The sequence below is a fragment of the Coffea arabica genome, chromosome 5e, assembly GCF_036785885.1.
Source record: "Coffea arabica cultivar ET-39 chromosome 5e, Coffea Arabica ET-39 HiFi, whole genome shotgun sequence".
In the NCBI taxonomy this organism is placed as follows: Eukaryota; Viridiplantae; Streptophyta; class Magnoliopsida; order Gentianales; family Rubiaceae; genus Coffea; species Coffea arabica.
This window is the reverse complement of record NC_092318.1, coordinates 27,247,232-27,267,116: the sequence shown is the minus strand read 5'-3', so window position 1 is coordinate 27,267,116 and position 19,885 is coordinate 27,247,232. Positions and strand designations below refer to the sequence as shown.

Genomic DNA, 19,885 nt, shown 5'->3' with positions numbered 1-19,885 from the left:
CTTAGTAGTGGTTAAAGTGATGATATTTGTGCTTTATTTCTTGATTTGAAGTGATTTGGTGAAGTTTTTATATTTTTGAGGAATTTTCTGGTTTAATATGAATGTGTTGTTGTGGTCATCTATGATGGTTGATAATGAGGGGAAAAGACTCTAGTAGGTGTGAATTAGTGATAATTGTAACCAATTTTGGGTTTGGATTGAATTGTGGAAAGTTAGGGTTTTATCACCCCTTATTCTGTCCGGTTTTGGATCATAGGGTTAGAGGCCGAATTGGACTTTTCTTAAAACATGAAAGTTGTAGGTATTGATGTGTTTGAGGTGTCTGTAAAATTTCAGGTCATTTGGAGTAGTGTAGAGTGAGATATGTCGATTTTACTGTTGCTGTTCTGGGTTGATCAGAATGTGCGAACTGCGTTTGAACTCGTCTGTTTTGACTGGCATTGATTTCGATTTGGATGTTGAGGTCTTCTGATGAAATGTAGCCCTGTTTCTAAGCTTTCGAATGGCTTTGGAATTTCTGGATTTGGACTTGTGTAGGCTGAGTTATGATGTTTGTACTAGGATACGGTTTGTGAACCTGTTTTGCGATTCTGGTATAGTGTCTTGCATTTTTGACCTTGTTATCTTCAAAACTGGACAAAGGTGCCTTCTTCAACATTGTAGCCCCTTAAGTCCTGAATATTTATGTAAAGTTTCAAGTCAAACGGAGTAGTGTATTATGAGTGATAGATAGAACACTCAGGCCTGTTTTAGACATTAGTTTGGGTACGTTTTGCATTTCAGCTTCTGACCGTGGGGGTTTTCATTTTGATCCTGTACGATCTGTGTGACGACCCCACTTCTCCCAAGGGCGAACCCAAGGGTATCGGCGGGCCGCCTGCCTAGCTCGCGCCAGGACTCAAAACTTAAAGCAATAAAACGAGATAGATCACAAGAGCACTATACACAATATATACAATCCCAAAAAAAAAACTTCAGGAGTCTCGAGTCAAACCACTCTAATACACTATAACCACCACCAGCAGAAGATAGACCCTAAGAATGGGTTCTTATATAAACCACCAAAACAAAAACAAACATCCTAACTGTTCAACTATTACAAGCCAATCTAACTATACTAGTATACGAGCCAAAAGTCCCCGCGTCGGCCCCTGCTAAGGAAAACAAAAGGAAAGGGGTAAGCTATATGCTTAGTAAGTAAACAGGGGCGAAAGCATAAATTCACGTAGCAACAATTACACAATAAGAGTAAAACAAAAGCAGAAAAGTAACATCACATAATAAGGATACGGGTGGCTCCAAAGCCAATTCATGTGCCATGTATGATCTCCTGCCGACACTCCGTCAACCGCAAAAATAGTCCGTAGAACTTCACTTGTACACCCACCGACACCTTATCACCCTCACTGTCCAGTCACCTCACAAACTTGCCCGGGCGAACGAAATCACAAACTTGAGCTTGAGTCACAAGCTCGGGTCACAAACTTGGTCACCTTCTCGGTGAACCGGATTCACAAAATTGGTTCATAACATGAACCCACAAACTTGGTCACCTTCTCGGTGAACCGGATTCACAAAATTGGTTCATAACATGAACCTACAAACTTGGTGACCTCAGACTAAGTTGGACTGCCTTCGACCAAGCCCTAACCGGCTCGAATAGTCCAACCAGGTCAAGAGTTCGCCCCAAACTCACAAACTTCACAAAATTATTCAAAATCACAAACTTTGCAAACTTCACAAACTTTATTCGAAAGTCGCCCCGAGCCACAAGCTCAAGGGTTTTGGTTCCAAAAGGTTCATATACATATGCCAAGTACAATTATACATTCAAATTAGGGTTTAGGTCGAGTGCGATAAAGTACACCCTCGCCTAAGTGTCCTTTTCACATATCTCAAACACATAGCAAAGAAAACACACCAAACCGGCCTGAATACTTACCCAGAAACTGAACTAGCAAAAGTACGAAGTCGGATCGAAATGAACAGCTAGTAGTGGGCCCCACCAGTTCCGCCCAGCTCACCACTGTCTGAAATAGAAGATTGTGTCACCTAATATCGCAAACGGCTACTATCGTGCCTAAAACAAGCAAAACGGCAAAAACGGCACGCGCGCACATAAATATGACGAACGGAAACGGAGACGGCCGTTAGCAGAAACGGCAGATTTGACACTCGTTTCTAGTTTACTCATAAGTTGAGCTACGAATATCGGATTAAGGCATATGAGACGCCATATCGAAGCTTAAAGGATGAACAACAACTGTTATGAAGACATCCAGAACTGAAACTGGAGGCTTTAGTCCCAAATGAACCAAACACAATCACTTACGAAATCTGGCAAATGCACAAATGGTCAGTTTTGAGTGCAAACTGTTTTCTATGCTACACATGGTCAAAAGAGATGAAAATTGGCAGTTAGATAGTTCATTCCAAATGGAACAACTTTCATGAAGGTCGGCAACCCAAATTCGGAACGGAAATTGGTCATCAGGATCAAAACAGATTTCTGGTCATTTTCACGGGCAGGCCTTGTTTGCTCGGCTATATCTCAGGTTTTATAAATCCGATTCATGAAATTCCAAGGGCGTTAGAAAGCTCTGATATAGGGCTATAAGTTTGGTGTTTTGGTCGGAAGTCCAAACAGCTTGTAACTCAGTCAAATGTGAAGCCAAAGTTCCAGCCATAAACTTTCCAAAAACGTACCAGAATCACAAACCGTATGTGACCTCAATATGCGGTAATGGCACCAAATTCACTACGGTTATCGGATGGGGTGTAAGACCCACCATTTCGAAGCTAAGAAACAGGGCTACAATACTGTAGAAGGTCACTCAGTCAAAATCCTAACACAACTAGGTCAAATATGCAAAATACTAAACCAGAATTACCAAAACAGGTTTGCAAAACACACAAAACTGTAATCGGTATAACTCAGTCTATACAAGTCCAAATGCCGAAATTCCAAAGGCATATGATAGCTAAGACATCCATCTACATTTCATCAGAAGAAACCAACAACAAAATCCAAACCAATTCCAGTGAAAACAAACGATTACTATTGCAGTTCAGACATTCTGTTCACCAAAAACAGCAACAGTAAAAACGGCATAACTCACTCTATACTACTCCAAATGCCCTGAAATTTTGCAGGCACTTCAACCTCATCAATACCTACAACTTTCATGTTTTGAGAAAAGTCCAATTAGGCCTCTAGCTATGACCTAAAATTTCGGACAGAATAGGGGTTCAAGAACCCTAACTTTTCACATTTCATTCCAATTCCAAAATTGGTTGCATTTAACAACAATCCACACCTACTAGAGCCAAAGCCCCTTATTACCAACCATCATACTAGTCCAAAACATCAAAATCATATGAAACCAGAAAATTCATCATAAAATGGAAAACTTCACCAAAACTCTTCAAATCAAGAAATAAATCACATTTTCCAACACTCAAGCCACTTCTAAGCATAATATAACCATCATTAGGTGTAGGGGAAAGGTTGAAGCATCACTCACCTAATAACAAGAGAGAGGAAGATGATAGACACCTTAGCTCTTCCAAAAAGCTTCACCAAATCAACCACTAACACCAACTAGAAAGATTTTATGGAGTAGAAACTAATCTAGGCAATTGTTTTTGGAAGCATGAACCAAATGGAAGCTAAAATGGTGAAGTATTTCTTTCTTCTTAGCCCAAGGGAGAGCCGGCCATGGAGGGAAAAGAAAATGGTGAATTTTGGTGATTTTTGAAGATATTTAACAACTTGGTCAAAAGTCAAAAAAAATGAAATAGTAATTCATAAGTCTTCTCCAATGAAATGGTGACACTTGTCACCACCATTAATGCATTCCTATCCTTTCTTTTCTCTCTCACATCAATCATTTCACACACTCTACTTATCTCTTAACACCCGATAAATTTTACACAGTATCCGAAACTTAACCTTATTGGCCGAATTTTTCCGAACTTTTCGCACTAGTGGGTCCCACGTCCGATATACGTTCTTAATTCCTCAAAAACTAACTAATACTAGAAAAATCATCTAAAAACTCTATTTACTCAAATAAAATTATCTGGGGAATTTTCTAATAAAGAAAATGTAGAAAAACGGGTTTTCAATCTTAACCGGAACTTAGGGTTTAAATCTTAATCCCTACTTAGGATTTTCGAAATACTCCCAAAACCAAACGTTACCGCCCATTTAATGAATATCTTGACGTAGAACGAACTGGGGCCTCACAATCTGGATTTTGATTCCTTCATAAGAAATGTAGTTCTTGGTCACAGATTCGAAACGCTATAAAGTACGTCAAAATCCGAGTCCCGTAGCTCGAGTTATGATCGAAATAAGAATGCATGTCAGAACTGTTTTATATCCGGACAGTTTATGACTGGAGCTTTGGCTTCACGTTTGGCTAGGTTACAAGCTGTTTGGGCTTGCGACCAAAACACCAAACTTATAGCCCTATATCAGAGCTTTTTAACGCCCTTGGAATTTCATGAATCGGATTTATAAAACCTGAGATATAGCCGAGCAAATAAGGCCTGCCCGTGAAAATGACCATTTTCTGGTCAGATCTGTTTTGGTCCTGATGACCAACTTCCGTTCCGAATTTGGATTGCCGACCTTCATGAAAGTTGTTCCATCTGGACTGAACTAGCTAACTGCCAATTTGCAGCTCTTTTGCCCATGTGTAGCATAGAAAACAGTTTGCACTCAAAACTGACCATTTGTGCATTGGCCAGATTTCGTAAGTGATTGTGTTTGGTTCATTTGGGACTGAAGCCTCCAGTTTTAGTTCTGGATGTCTTCATAACAGTTGTTGTTCATCCTGTAAGCTTCGATATGGCATCTCATATGCCTTAATCCGATATTCGTAGCTCAACTTATGATTAAAATAGAAACGAGTGTCAAATCTGCCGTTTCCGCTAACGGCCGTTTCCGTTTCCGTCCGTCATATGTACGTGCGCGCGTGCCGTTTTTGCCGTTTTGTTTGTTTGAGGCACGATAGTAGCCGTTTACGATATTATGTGACACAATCTCCTATTTCAGACGGTGGTGAGCTGGGCGGATCTGGTGGGGTCCACTACTAGCTGATCGTTTCGATCCGACTTCATACTTTTGCTATTTCCGTTTTGAGTAAGTATTCAGGCCAGTTTGGTGTGTTTTCTTTGCTATGTGTTTGAGATATGTGAAAAGGGTACTTAGGCGAGGGTGTACTTTATCGCACTCGACCTAAACCCTAATTTGAATGTATAATTGTACTTGGCATATGTATATGAACCTTTTGGAACCAAAACCCTTGAGCTTGTGGCTCGGGGCGACTTTCGAGTAAAGTTTGTGAAGTTTGTAAAGTTTGTGAGTTCGTGGGCCCGATCTAAGACCTGTTTGGACTATTCGAGCCGGTTAGGGCTTGGTCGCAGTCAGTCCAACTTAGTCTGAGGTCACCAAGTTTGTAGGTTTATGTTATGAACCAATTTTGTGAATCCGGTTCACCGAGAAGGTGACCAAGTTTGTGACCGAGCTTGTGACTCAAGCTCAAGTTTGTGATTTCGTTCGCCCGGGCAAGTTTGTGAGGTGACTGGCCAGTGAGGGTGATAAGGTGTCGGTGGGTGTACAAGTGAAGTTCTACGGACCATTGAGTGTGGTCGACGGAGTGTCGGCAGGAGATCACGCATGGCATATAAATTGGCTTTGGAGCCACCTGTATCCTTATTATGTGATGTTACTTTTCTGCTTTTGCTTTACTCTTACTGTGTAACTGTTGTTACGTGAAATTTATGCTTTCGCCCCTGTTTACTTACTAAGCATATAGCTTACCCCTTTCCTTTTGTTTTCCTTAGCAGGGGCCGACGCGGGGACTTTTGGCTCGTATACTAGTATAGTTAGATTGGCTTGTAATAGTTGAACAGTTAGGATGTTTGTTTTTGTTTTGGTGGTTTGTATAAGGACCCTTCTTAGGGTCTATCTTCTGCTGGTTGTGGTTATAGTGTATTAGAGTGGTTTGACTCGAGACTTTTGAGGATGTAAATGTAACTTTTGGGATTGTATATATATTGTATATAGTGCTCTTTCGATTTATCTAGTTTTATTGCTTTAAGTTTTGAGTCCTGGCGCGAGCTAGGCAGGCGGCCCGCCGATACCCTTGGGTTCGCCCTTGGGAGAAGTGGGGTCGTCACAATTGGTATCAGAGCTTAGGCTTCAGATCTCTGTAGTGTATCCTAGGCTAAAGTTTAGGATGCCGGACTGTGGGATTTGATTTGATTTGAAAGTTAAGCAATTGAGGGATAAAACCTATAGCTGCTTCGCGTGGTCTCTGCGCAGAGTGAGTCTGGATGAAGTGGCGAATAAGTAAGAAGGACTAAGTGTTCGTTCGAGCATAAGTTATGGATCATAAATGTTATAGGTCTTAAATCTTTCTCATGGTATCTGAGGACCATAGATAGGTACGTCAGGTAGGAATTTCGATTGTAGATAGTTTACTCTTGGGACTGCAGCTCGAGATGTGAATTATCTTATCTCGGATTCTTGTGCCTGAGTACTCCAGAGTTGAGGCGCTGCTAAGTACTTGAGACTAGCATTTTGAGAACATGAACAGGCTTTGTCTGGCTAGAGTGAGTACAAGATATCAACGGGCACCTTGGGGAGTGGAGTAAGAAACCGAACGAGGGTGATTTTCCCTGAGCGTGGGACGATAAGTCGCGTTTCTTTCATTTTGTCCTTGCACTACATGTCATTTACTTGTGGTATGTGAATACCTATATATATTGTAGACACCAAATTTTAAATAATTTGTATGTAGCATCTATTTCATGATTTTCATTTTAGATTGCTTGCATTTTAGTTCGTTATTGTGTGTTTGGCACTATTAGTTGTTATGATATTTTAGTTTTATTCATTTTCGCCCTTTTAGTTGACCTATTTCATTTGCTATTTATTCTTATTTACTTTTAGTTTTGGTTTTTAGTTTTAGCTTTTAAGTTTAAGATTAGCATAGAGTTTTAGAAAAAAAAGAAAAGGAAAACATCAAAAATATGTTTTAGTCATTTTTGTTTTTATTCAATGCTTTCTTGAAGGAAAAATGAAAATGAAAAATCATAAAAAGAGAAAATTAAAGAAAAATAGGGAAAAGAATAAAAATTCAAAAAAAATATAGGCTTTAGTTGGCTTGGAAAAATGGAAAAAAAAAGGAAAAAAAGGAAAATTTGTTCACAAAAATATGTTTATTTCTTTAAATTTAATCTTTGGGCACTTTAGTTACTTTTATTAAGTTATTTTGAGAAAAAGAAAATGATGAAAAATTAAAAATTAAAAATTAAAAATGGCCATTTTTGCTTAGTTTTTTGTTTAAAATTATTTTTGTTTTGTTATTATTATTATTACCTGGTTTGTGTAATTTTGTTATTATTATTATTTATATTTTATTTTATCATTTCTGTAATTATCAAGTTGTTTAAAAAAAAAAAAATAATAATAATAATACTCGCGGCATGCAAGCTGCATTTTGCCGCAGCTTGCAAAGGGATCATCGAGCGGCTCCTTAGCTGCAAATACAGGGAAAGTTGCTGGAGTTTTAGGGTTGGGGTTTGCTCATATAAAAGCGAAGAGAAAGGGGAGCCGCAAGGGAGTTTTTTTGGGGGGAGAAAGGGAGAGGAGACGGAGAGAGTTTGACGGCAAAAGGAAAACAAAACAGCTAGGGAGAAAACAAAAAGAGGGGGGTGGCGACTAATATCTGGGGTGTAGGCTAGGTCTGGAGAGAAAAAGAAACAATGACGGACGGATAGGAAAGCAAAGAAACAGCAAGAGAAAGGGGAGCCGCAGGGGGGAGTTTTCGGTGAGCAAGAGAGGATAGAGGGAACGGCAAAAAGAAAGAAACAAGAGAAAGGTTTGCGAGGAAAAGGGGACAGGGATAATTGGCGGCATAGGTTCTGGGCAGAAGAAAAAGGGCTGGGTTCAGAAAAGAAAGAGTGAAAGAGAGAGACCAGAGAGGGGGGATCAACGGGGAGGTTTAGAAGGCAACAAAAGAAAGAAAAAGGAGAGAGCTTTGACGGCTGAAATCGGGAAAAAGAAAGGAAAACCAGAGAAAGGAATGGACGGCTGGTGAGGAAGAAGGCTAGAGTTTTGAGAGAGGTGGGCTGTGAGGAACAGAAAACTGGAGAGCTTTCGGGCAGAGTAAGGAACCGTGAGTGAAGGAAAGCCAGACAGAGAGAAACCAGAACAAGGAGAAGAGGATCTGCGGCCCATTGCCCTCAGATTGTGGTGGATTCCAGTCAGTTACTCCAAAGTCCTATCAAAATCCAGTTCTTGTAGCAGCAAAACAGGTAATCCTCAACCTCTTCCCGTATGAAAAATCCAGTTCTTGCATGATTGTGTTTTGGCCGAGAGAAAATGGTTAAAGTTTCCAACTTTGGTTGGTGGTTCGTCCTAGGTTGAGTTTTGGGTTGCAAGACTAGATTTTTCTTGTAAGTTAGTGTCATAGATTCTCATTTTGAGTATTGCTGCTGTTCATGTGAGGAACAAGAACCAAACCAGAAAAATGGAGTGCTTCTTCGGCAAGTTGAATTTCTGACTTTTAATTCGTTGATTTCCCTTTTCGTTCTGTGAGTTTGTAAGCTGTTTTTGGGTAGTTATAGGTATAAAATGCATGTTTTGTATGTTTGGGGGCTGAAATACCTGAATTGAGATCCAATGCTTGCTGGGTAATGTACGAAATCTGCTTGTTGGTTTTGCTAGACTCCTGTGTTACACGCATGCTTTCCAGAATCCTTCTGTGATATTTTTCTGAGTTTCCTGTTTGTTTGGATCATGGTGGGGGTGTAGTTAGTGGCTTGGTTTAGGATTGTGGTGTTGGGTTTAAAAACATCTAAGTTGGCATAAAAATCTGCTGCCATGATTCCTATTTTCTATCAATTGGTTGCAGCAGCCTTTGATTTGTTTTATGGCTGAGATTTGTTCGTTAATTCTGGGTTGCGCTTGGGGGGGGCAGTGGTTAAATGGTTATGTTTGTTTTGGTCTTAATGGTATGCTATTATTTCTTTTCTTGTTGTGTTTTTGCAATCAGCTATGAGCAGAAATTTGCTGCAGTTCTCTTTCTCTTTCTTACTGATCAAACCAGATTTGTGATCTTAATCTTGTCGACAAAATCTCATGTTTTGATTTGGGTCAATAGTTTCTGTTTTGAGGAATTTGTTTGTATGATGAAATGGATGTAGTTGCTGCTGGAAATTGCCGCAAGTTTGGAAACCAAAAAAAATGCAGCAGTTTGGTTTGTTTTGTTGCAGAAGCTTTTTGCTTTCTTTTGTTATATGAAACTTGCATGAAAGTATTCTCATAATCCCTTCATTGTCAAGTTGTATCCATGTTTGATTGGGGATAGATCAAAAGGTTGCATGAATCTTACTTGCCGAGAGTTGCTTGGGGTTGTGACAGCTTTTGTTTTGCTTTGTTTGCACGAAACTTTTCCAGAGTTTGCATGATCTCAGCTTCAGTTTGTATGATTGGAGTGATGAATGTTGCTGTTAGTTTGGTTTTAGATTAAAACTTTGATGTTTGTTTGAAAAGTTTTTAGTTCAAGATGGTGTTTTGAAGTTGAAATCCACTTGCGGAAATGGAAATTGCCGGACTGCTTTACTTGTTGAAACATTGTTGCAGAAATCTTCTACGTTGCATGCATGGATAATTGCTACAAATTGCTCTTTAACCCCCCAAGTCCCCTCTTGACTCACTATGGCCCAAGTAATTTGAATACTTAATCAATTTAATCCCTCAAGCTTCTCCATGTTCCACAAAAGCCCAAGCATGTTCTCATTTCTTTACAATTAGGTCCTAAGGTGGGTATATTTTGAGTCATCATTGTTTTTGGGACTTTTGAAGCTCTTAAATTTTTCAATTGGTTTTATTTGGTTGATTAATGGTTGCTATTGAATTTTCAAAATGCATGTTTGAATCATTCATGGACCCTTGTTCATTCTTGGACCTTCAAAATTCCATAATGTTTGTTTGGATCTTGTTATTTACTTGGGGAACTTTTTGTGTTTTTAAATGTTTCAATTAGGTTCAAATGATTGAGTAGTCTTGCTTTTGGGTCTTTAGTAGACGTTATGCTTGGAGGTTGGATGATCATGTCTTTGCTTGGTCTTTAATTAGCTTTTTACTTCATTAAGTTGCAATTGGGGGAAAATTTGATGATTTGGTGGATTCAAATTGTTTAGTTTATATCTTATCACTAAATTGGTGCATTAATCTTTTGTTTTTGGTGATTTTAGCCTAAGTTAGTCTTTTCTTGGGTGACTCTAGCCAAGTTGAGTTTGTTTACTTCCTTACTAGCACTACACACGGGGGGAGGTACAACTTCTTTTATCCCTTTTTGTCTCTCCTATGTGCTCCTACGTGTTATGTGAATATGCATGCCTACTCCGCTTTCCTTACCTCCTTGCATGCATTTACTTGCTTTTACTTTTATTTAAGTTTTATGGGGTATGTGTACATCTCTTGGCTTGTAATAGATAGGGCTCGGAGAGCATCTGGTCCATTTCCCCTTCCCCTTGGTTGCTTGTTTTTGTTGCTACATGTTTAATTGCTTTAGTAGGCTCTTGCATCTAGTCGAGCATGCTAAGTGCTACGTGTTACGTGTTTACGAGCGTTTTGGCATGTCTACTTGCTTTCATAACCATGAATGAATGGAATGGATGAATGTACGTCACCACACTAGTCCAACGCTAGTTGTGGCTCATTATTTCATTAGGAATTCATAGAAAGGGCTAGTCCAACGCTAGACCCAATAGGATTTTTCCTTTGTTTTTCATTAATGCATTATTTGCCTGTTCACTACATATCATGCATTTTTTCTTAGTTTTATCATCTGGCATGCTCCCCGATTCCCCTTTCCCCTCACTTTAGGTCTTGCATCTCATGCTAGTTAGGGTACATTTGCCTGGAGAGTCCCCTTCTGATAAGGGAAACGAGCGAGTGTGGCTACTCGATAGCCTTAGCACGCTAGTTTTGCCTTCTAATCAAAGGGAAAATCAAAGTCGAAAAGTTAGGAGTCCACCCCCGTACCCGACTTGTTGCATTCCTCTAGGGTCATACTTTCATTTTTATCACCTACATACTCTCTTAACCACATTTTTCACATTTCTCAAACCATATTTCATTTTACTACATTTTACCCATCACTTGCTTATTTTCACTTCACAAATGAAATTCCACTTTACCTTATTATTCTATTTTCATACACTTGCACACGAATAACACTTGAACTTTATACAATTTCACACAAGCACCTTTATACGATTTCACACAAGCACCTTTATACGATTTCACACAAGCACCTTTATACGATTTCACACAAGCACCTTTATACAATTTCGCACACTTGCACTTACATTTCTTGCATCTTTCATACACTTTCACACTTGCACACTTGAATCTCATTTGCATTGATCGACCTCTATGAGGTTTTCCTTTGTTGGCCGCCACAATTCATGTGGTTTGGGACCAAAAGCCTCACAAGAGACATCTAGAGTTTAGGATTGCATTTTTCTTTCTGTTTTGCATTCATATAGTCATATCCAACGTGCGAACATACATTGGGTAGAAAACTAGGAAAGGTAAGGTTAAGTCGCGCAACTAGCCTTGGCTAGGTCAAAGGGGTGCCTTGGATTCTATCCTTGCCTTCCCCTTTGTCAAACGTGACTCTCGAACCTTTTTCGTTGGTTTACGTGGACTAGGAGTCGTTCAAAAGGGGTTTCTTTCTATCTTTCCTTTAGAAAATTTCTTTTTGGGTGACTTGGTACACCCTAACTCTATACCAAGTGGCGACTCCATTTTCCATTAAAAACCCCCTTTTGAACTTTGTTTGGCCAAATCGTCGCATTCTCAAGTCCCATGGCCTTTTACTTTTCATTTACACACGTTCACATTCCACTACACATTTTCACATCACCATCCACACATTCAAAAAGTGGGGCGCGACAGTTGGCGACTCCACTGGGGACTTTCTAAGTGGGTCCAAGCATTTGATTTAGCCATTCTTTTCCTTTTTCTACCCTTTTTATGTATAGCATGTGGATATTAGGGTTGCATTTTCCCTTTTTAGGACCCTTTGCCTCACTCGCGTCTCAAACTACTCCCTCGCTCACGTATGTGTGATTGGTTGATTGGATGTATGTTTACTTGTTTATCTCGCGCTTGCATTGCATTTGGGAGGGGGGTGTGTCACCTTTAGAGCCTCGCGTTGGTTCTCAACCCCTTCCCTCAAAATAGGGGAACACTTCATACGTGCACGTTTACTTACTGTTATCCCATTTTATTTTATTTTCGTGGGCGCCATCCCACACCGCCTTGTAGGACTAGGATCGATTGCCTTGGGTAGGCGGATGGTGTGCTCTGCGCCCATAGCGCTACCTAAGGGATCACTCGAGCCACCGATCAAAGGCCCTGGGAGTGATGACCCTTCGCCTTTAGGTCTGAAGGCTTGGGAGCCGAGACTTATCGAGTCTAGTTGCATTAGTGAGCCCCAACCTCATGCATCCATGTTAGAGTTTGCCTAGGTTAGAGTCAGCCTCACCCTTTTTAAGCACAATTAGGCACGAGGGAAGGGGTTCCACCCCTTTTATTGGCTTTTATCGTATTTCTTTTCTTAATTGCTCCCAATGTGTTATGTGTACTATCAACTGCACTAACCATTTCATTTGTTTCCTTGGTTTGAATTCATGTGCCCTAGCAATAAGAGGCCTCTTTGGCACTCTTTTAGTGACTCACCCACTAGATAGCTAACATGTTTAAATTTCAGTCTTTGCACTTACTTTTCAGTAAATACATTTCATGTTTAGACCTTTTCCCCCCGTTGCATTATTTATATCCTTTAGGCCATATTTGTCACATATTTATCGCTTTAATAAATGGCATCATGCATAAACCATAGAAAGGGAATGCCACATAGGGAATCCTGTGTTTAGGAATAAGCCACCTTGTGTCTCGGATACTTAATCCAAAGAGACTTGCACGTTTACATTTTGTACCATCCAAAGGGCACTACAAGAAAATTGGTCATCAGTGACAACTTTTCTCTGTGACGAAAAAAAGTTGTCACAAAAGGAGATCCTTTATTGACAACTTTCTAACTCGTCACAAACCTCTAATGGGAGCCAACTCATTTGTGACGACTAAATTCCCGCCAAGATTTAGCAAGAGCGCGGGAGTGTTTAGAACACACAATAGTGACGACATTAAGAACATCATCACTATTGCTTGGCCTATTTACGGACCATTTTTTGTTGTCGTCACTGATCACTTAAAAAAAAAGTTATTAGTGACAACATTTTGTAGTGATGACAATAAGTCGTCACAAAAGGAGCTTCTTTAGTCGCGATACCTAAAGTTGTCACAATTGTATCAAAGTAACTAAATGTTTAGTGACGACCCGTTATTTTCGTCACAAACTACACTGCAAGAAATATGGTCATTAGTGACAACATTTTCTAGTGACGACAAAAGTTGTCACAAAACGTGGGTGTTTAGTGACGATAAGGAAAGTTGTCATAATTGCTTAAAGCAACTAAGTCTTCAGTGACGACCTTGAAAAACGTTGTCACTAAAATGATCTATATAGTGACAACTTCTAATATCGTCACTGTCACTCTACCAATTCGGATTTAGTGACAAGAATTAATCGTCACTGTTTAAAGTACTTATTTCTAAGTCACTTTCATTAATTCTACTGTGCCACCCTAACTTTTGCGATTTAGCCCTAAATGTTGTAAAAAATTCCATTAATTCCATTATAATACCTTAACTTTTACAATTTAGCCCCATATGTAGTACACCGATTTCTTTAATTCTATTATTACTCCCTAACTTTTGTAATTTAGCCCCATATGTAATTCACCAATTTCATTAATTCTACTATGACACTCTAACTTTTGCAATTTAACCCCCATATGTAATACACCAATTTTATTATTTCTATTATGGCACCCTAACTTTTACAATTTAGCCCCTATTTTTTTATTAGGAAATTGCGAATGGTATCTTGATAAACTATGCATAAATATTTTATAATTTTCTCAAACTTAAGTAATAATTTGTTATAAACTCTAAAGATATATCTTTCATTATAATAGTTATAAGGCAGGCAGGTCTTTTTATCAATGGAATAAGAAATTTATGCCAGATTTATCCTTTGTACTACATGCCAAGTAGTATTAGCAAAGGAATAACAAAGTACTACAAAGTAATTAACAAAATAGCCTTCAGGGAGTGTAGTTTATGGGCAAATGAGCATTATCTATTCGGCATTTTACTCTCAAACATATAATTTATGATAAATTTATAAATGTTTGTAAGTAAAATTCAAAAAGTGTTACACTGATTTCTTACAAAACGAAAACTGACAGGTTATCTTTTCAACATAAATTAATTTTTTTTAAAAAAAGAAATGGCCCATAAAGTACCAACTCTTTGTGGGTTTCTTCCATTACATGAACAAATATTCTGCTCTTTATGGGCATTTCACTCTAAATCATTTAATTTATGTTAAATACATAAATGTTTGTAAGTAAAATTCAAAAAGTGTTGCACTAATATTTTTATGAAAGGGAAACTGGTAGGTTTTGTATTTAACATAAATTAAATATGTGAAAGCAAAAAAAAAAAGAAATTACCCATAAATCTATGTCTTGCAAATCTATACTAGTAAAATAGTTTCAAACAAAATTAAACATTAAAATAAACTGTAATTTATACACATTAAAATATCTGTAATTTATACACATTTTGCAACTACTACTTTGTGTTTTCTCTAAAATGAATTTTTTAACTATTGAGAACTTAAGTTTTGTCTTGCAAATCTATACTAGTACAATAGTTTTAAACAAAATTAAACATTAAAATAAATGTTTGAAAAAGAACAAAAGTACATTTATCACTTGCAGTAATGTAACAAAATTTTCTCAACCATTATCGATATTTTCACAAAAGTATTAAAAACTAGCAATTGACAATATTAAAAACTAGCAATTTAATTAGTGACGACTTTCCTTGTCATTATAATCTTGAATAAATTAGTGATAACATTATGTCATCACTAAATTTTCTTTGATTTTGACTTAACAATAATGTCTTATTAATAGCATTTGATTATTTTTAATGAAAGTCTGTTATAACCATAGAATTTGACTTTCGTTATTTTCAATTAATGATGTATTTTAGTGCTGCAATTATAAAAAATTGCAGGGCTAAAATATTTGCAAATTATAAAAGTATATTTTCACTTATATGTAATTAACAAATTTTGCCACCTATATTGATGAAAATTTGTGTTTTTGTACTAAAAAATAAAGAATAATACTATAGCAATAAAATCTATGCTTCAAACCAAATTAAAAATAAAAAAAAGCATGATGATTGGTCTCAAATGTTGGGAAAATGATTATCCCAAATAATATTTCGCTTGCATCATAAACACATTTTCCAACCCACCTTTTTATATTTCCAACCACCTTTTTATCTCACATACATCACATCACAAAAAATGGTACAGTAATTATTCCAAATAATATTTCAAATAACACACTATCCAAACAAACCCCATATAATATTTCATATAATTTGAGTTTTATTATTTTCAATTACATTGTAGACACCAAATTTTTGATTTTTTAACTTTATTTGTTTAATTAATTTAATAGGTTTATTTGTTTCAATTCTAGGGTTTTTTTATTTTTTATTTTATTTTTTTTATTTTTGTTCTGGTTTATTTTATTTTTTGTCTTCATACTAAATTTCAGAAAACAAAGAAAAAAAGGAGAAAAAGAGAAAAGAAAAAAAAAAGAGTGAAAGTGACAAGTGGGGAGGCATGCATTTGGACAAGTGTCTCTTTTATGTTAGGGACACTTGGTAAGTTTAAGGAATTTTTGGGGGAAAAAAATGAAAAAAGGAAAAGATGGAGTTTTTAGGGCCATAGGAGAAAGAGAGCAAGGAGAGGCTTCGGACACAAAAAAAAAAAGGGGAAAGAAAGCTAAGCAAAGGGAGCAGAGGGAGAAAAACAGAGAGGGGCGGCTAGGTTTTGGGCATGAAAGCTTCGGCGAACTGGGAAAGAAAGAAAAAAGAAGAAGAGCGCGAGGGATAAAAAGGAAAAGCAGAGGGAAAAGAGGAACCAGGCGGCGGGCTGAGCAAAAAATGGAGGAAACAAGCAACGAAAAAAACACACAAAAGGGAAATGGGGGTTTCAGCTTCAATCATCCGATAAAAATTTTTCCAATCACCACTGCCAAATTTCCCACCACCTCAACCGGCTGCCGGCTGCCACCACTCTCTTTCCACCCTCCGTCCTCAAATTCCCCCCAATTTCCCCAAACGAATCCTCCACAAAAACCCCTCATTTCCCATTCTGCTCCTCCCCACTTCTAATACAAGCCTTTTCTGCCAACGCCTCCACCACAGCCCTTCCCCTTTACCGCCGTCTCTATCCGCGCCAAGCCCAAAAAAAAACTCATCCTCAGCAACCTTTCTGTTCTCGGTGAAAAGGGCAAGAACAGCTACGACGTCGAGACTCTCATCAAATTCTTCTCCACCTGCTCCTCTTCCGTGGATGGCTTGAGCAGCAACAGCAGCGGAGATTTCCAACTCACCGAGCCGTCACCACCCATCGGATATCCATTGCCGCCTGCGAATTTCACCAAGAAAGCCTTGTAAGTCGTCTTCCCTCTTTGAACTTCAGTTCCCATTCAAGCACAAACGTCTGAGCTCCCAAAGCATGTTTTCCGTGTCTCTGTTAGTACAATTTTCTTGTTGATTGTTTATGGTTTTAGAATATACAGGCTCTAGGTGTCGATTGGACTGATTTATCTCGTGTTTATAACAAATTTTGGGCTAGTCATAACCTCAATTGAGCACAATATGCTGAAGTTTTTCACGCCCATTTAGTGTTTGATAAAATGCCCGAACGGAAATCTTGAACCAAAAGAGGAGATTTTATGTTTTTTTAATTTGAGAGAGACTCTGGCCAGTCCAAAGCATATATTTTTCCAAATATGGAATCAATGTCCCCTTGTGTCGAGAAATTTGATTTTATTTGACAAAACAATTGGGAAAATAGTTTTTTTTCTCTAGCTATTTATCAAGAAAGAGCATAACATACTATTCACTGTTTTTGAGTTTTCAACATCATTCGTATGTTAATATGAAGCTTCATATATAAGGTAAATATGCAAATCCACCGCTGGAGAGAATTCGACATGCTACTTTTCGGTTTTCTTGGTCAATCTTGTTTTCTTTCCGTGAATGAGAGTATATAGCCATGAGAAGTGAAACATAAGATGTTCCCAATGTTGCCTCAATCTTGTTTTCTTTGTTGTTATTAGCAATAAAAGATGTTTAATATTCCAAATTCTGTAAACAACCTGCTATATTGCTGAATAATGTTACAGATAGAAGTGTTGAATTCTAGAGGGGCAACCCTCTCTTTTGTTCTGTACTTTAGTTGCTGCCTCTGATGCTAAGCGGATTTTGTTCTGATTTTAGGCTTCTCAAGAGCTTAGCTTTTTTGCAGCTGGCAATGATTTTAGGCACTGGAGAAAGAAAATAGTGAAGATGGAAATAATTCTGATTCTAGCAGTTATTCTAATGATAATGAGGACGAAAGGCCGGAGAGCAAATCTATCACCACCTCTTGGCCTCAAAGTTACAGGTAGTATCATCTTATCGCACATATCTATATTTGTTTCTTTCTACATCTAGCTATGGTGTTCTCTATGTTTGTTCTGTTCTTGTTGTGCAGATTCTGTATTTAGCAGTGAAGCACTTGGTTTCTTGAATGCTGTTATATTTATATGGTACCAGATATTTAGCTTTACCTATTCATTTTTGGCTAGGAGAGATATTTAGAAATGGGATTGAAATGCTTTCATCATTCATATTTTGAAGCTTCTTCAAGTTTTTTCATTCTGTTTCGGCCATGAATATCAATAGTTTATGAGTTTGAATGGATCCAGTAACATCAGTAAAGGATAGCTATGGGCTTAAGGTAGGCTATGTAATGTTATCAAAAGGCCAGAGCATTTTATGTCTTCCCTGGATCCTTCTTCAGCTTAGCGGAACTTGGTAGGATGCACTTATATTGCTGAGTACTGCCTCTATTGAAAAGATTTTCCTTCGTCATGAGGGATTGGTGGTTAATCCCTGTGAACCATCTTTGGAAGTGAAGGAGTTGTATTTGTCCTTGCTACATTTATCAATGGTAGAAACCATATTTTGGATATTACCTTTCATCGAACGGCTGATTCTGGAAGACTGAACCAATTTCCATAACTTGTGTGTCATAACATCTGGCCAGAACTATACCAACTTTTAGACAGTCTGCTAGATATTTTGATTGAAATAAGTGCCAGAGATCCACTCTCCTCCTCCAATCATGTACCAGCGTTTCTTATTTGCATCGATTTTCAGTTGTTTTTGGAGAGGATAAAAAATACTGGTTTGATCAAAAGTACAACCATCACTCCCTCATGTGCAATTCTACCAGCTGCAAATAATTTCGCTCTTAGCTTTTAAGATGTAGAATCAATTCCAATGGTTCTTTGTTAATTTGTTTTAAACTTGCATAACTGGATTATATATTTGAGAAATGGTTACATTAGTCATCTCACTTGGACTGTGTTCAAACTCTGGTTGATAATGCTTGGTATCTCATATCCTTGTATCAGGCAGTCCATCGATTTATACAGTAGTGTACCATCTCCAAGTCTTAACTTCCTGGGGACGCCTACTTTACCAATTTTTAAAGAAGACAGAACCTAATTATTCTTTATTGCTATCCTTTGCTTTTTAGGTTTCTATAACCCTCTATAAAGCATGCATCATGATATATTGATTTATGCCTTTTAACGTGCCTTCGCATCGCGCTACTGTAGTTATTATTCAATAGAAAATGTTAGCCAAAGGCTATCATTCAGGAGAAAATATTCACTACAGAATCAACTGCCGTTACTCCATTTTTTGTATCAGTACATAGCTGCTCTTATAAACTAATAATGTATATTGCTTTTGCGTGTTAACCAAGGATATTTTCAATCAATACTTAACTGCTCTTATCAACTAATATATACTGCTTTTGCATGGGAGGGAACCTTACTAACAGGTCTCAAGCTCCCACGCCTTGCGTGGGAAGCAGACCCTAGTATTTGTATAGATTGGACTGTGATTTCTAACTTCTTGCTGGTGTTGTAATATGTGGGCCCAAATTATATGAGGTTCTTAATGAATTGTAATTTTTGTCTTAATAATCTAAGTCTCATTACTTGTTCTTTATTATTGTACTCCTCCCCTTACCTACTTCTTTTACTCTTTTATGACAGATAAATGCTATTCATACTAGCTTTTGGAAGATATCTATGGTTATGGTTGAAGAATGTTGAAGACAAAATTGCCTTTTGCTCATGGAGTGGTTCATTTAAATGTTCTTCAATTTCTTAAACTGTGATTGCTTTTGTAAATGTACCTTATGTACAAGTGATATTTTGGACAAATGTTATTTTTGTAGGCATTAGTTGGGTAATGTACACTTGAATTTGGCATTTGAGAATGCTATATTATTACCATGTAATCTAATGCAAATACTTTTGGTTATCAATCGTTCATGTTTATTTGTATGGTTTGTTTAAAATCAATGATTTAGCAATGATTACAGGCCAAATTATGACTATTAAGCTATTGAGAAATTATCTAATGACAAAAAAAAGTTGTCATAAAATAGAAAATAAAAACTCCTTGTCATAACAGAGACTGTCACTAAATCTAAGCTAAATTTGTGACGACAATTGTTGTCAGTAAAATAGTTATATACAATGGCTTTCGGTGCTTTTTAGTGACGACCTT

The 19,885-nt window shown here is 37.7% G+C and overlaps 1 long non-coding RNA gene across 1 annotated transcript; it reads left to right on the top strand.

The window, feature by feature from the left end:
- Positions 1–15,979: 15,979 nt before the first annotated feature.
- LOC140006492 (uncharacterized) lies at positions 15,980–18,789 on the top strand. Its single transcript, XR_011814142.1, has 3 exons — positions 15,980–16,701; positions 17,562–17,699; positions 18,715–18,789. It is a non-coding gene; the product is annotated as an uncharacterized lncRNA (long non-coding RNA).
- The last annotated feature ends 1,096 nt before the right edge of the window (positions 18,790–19,885 follow it).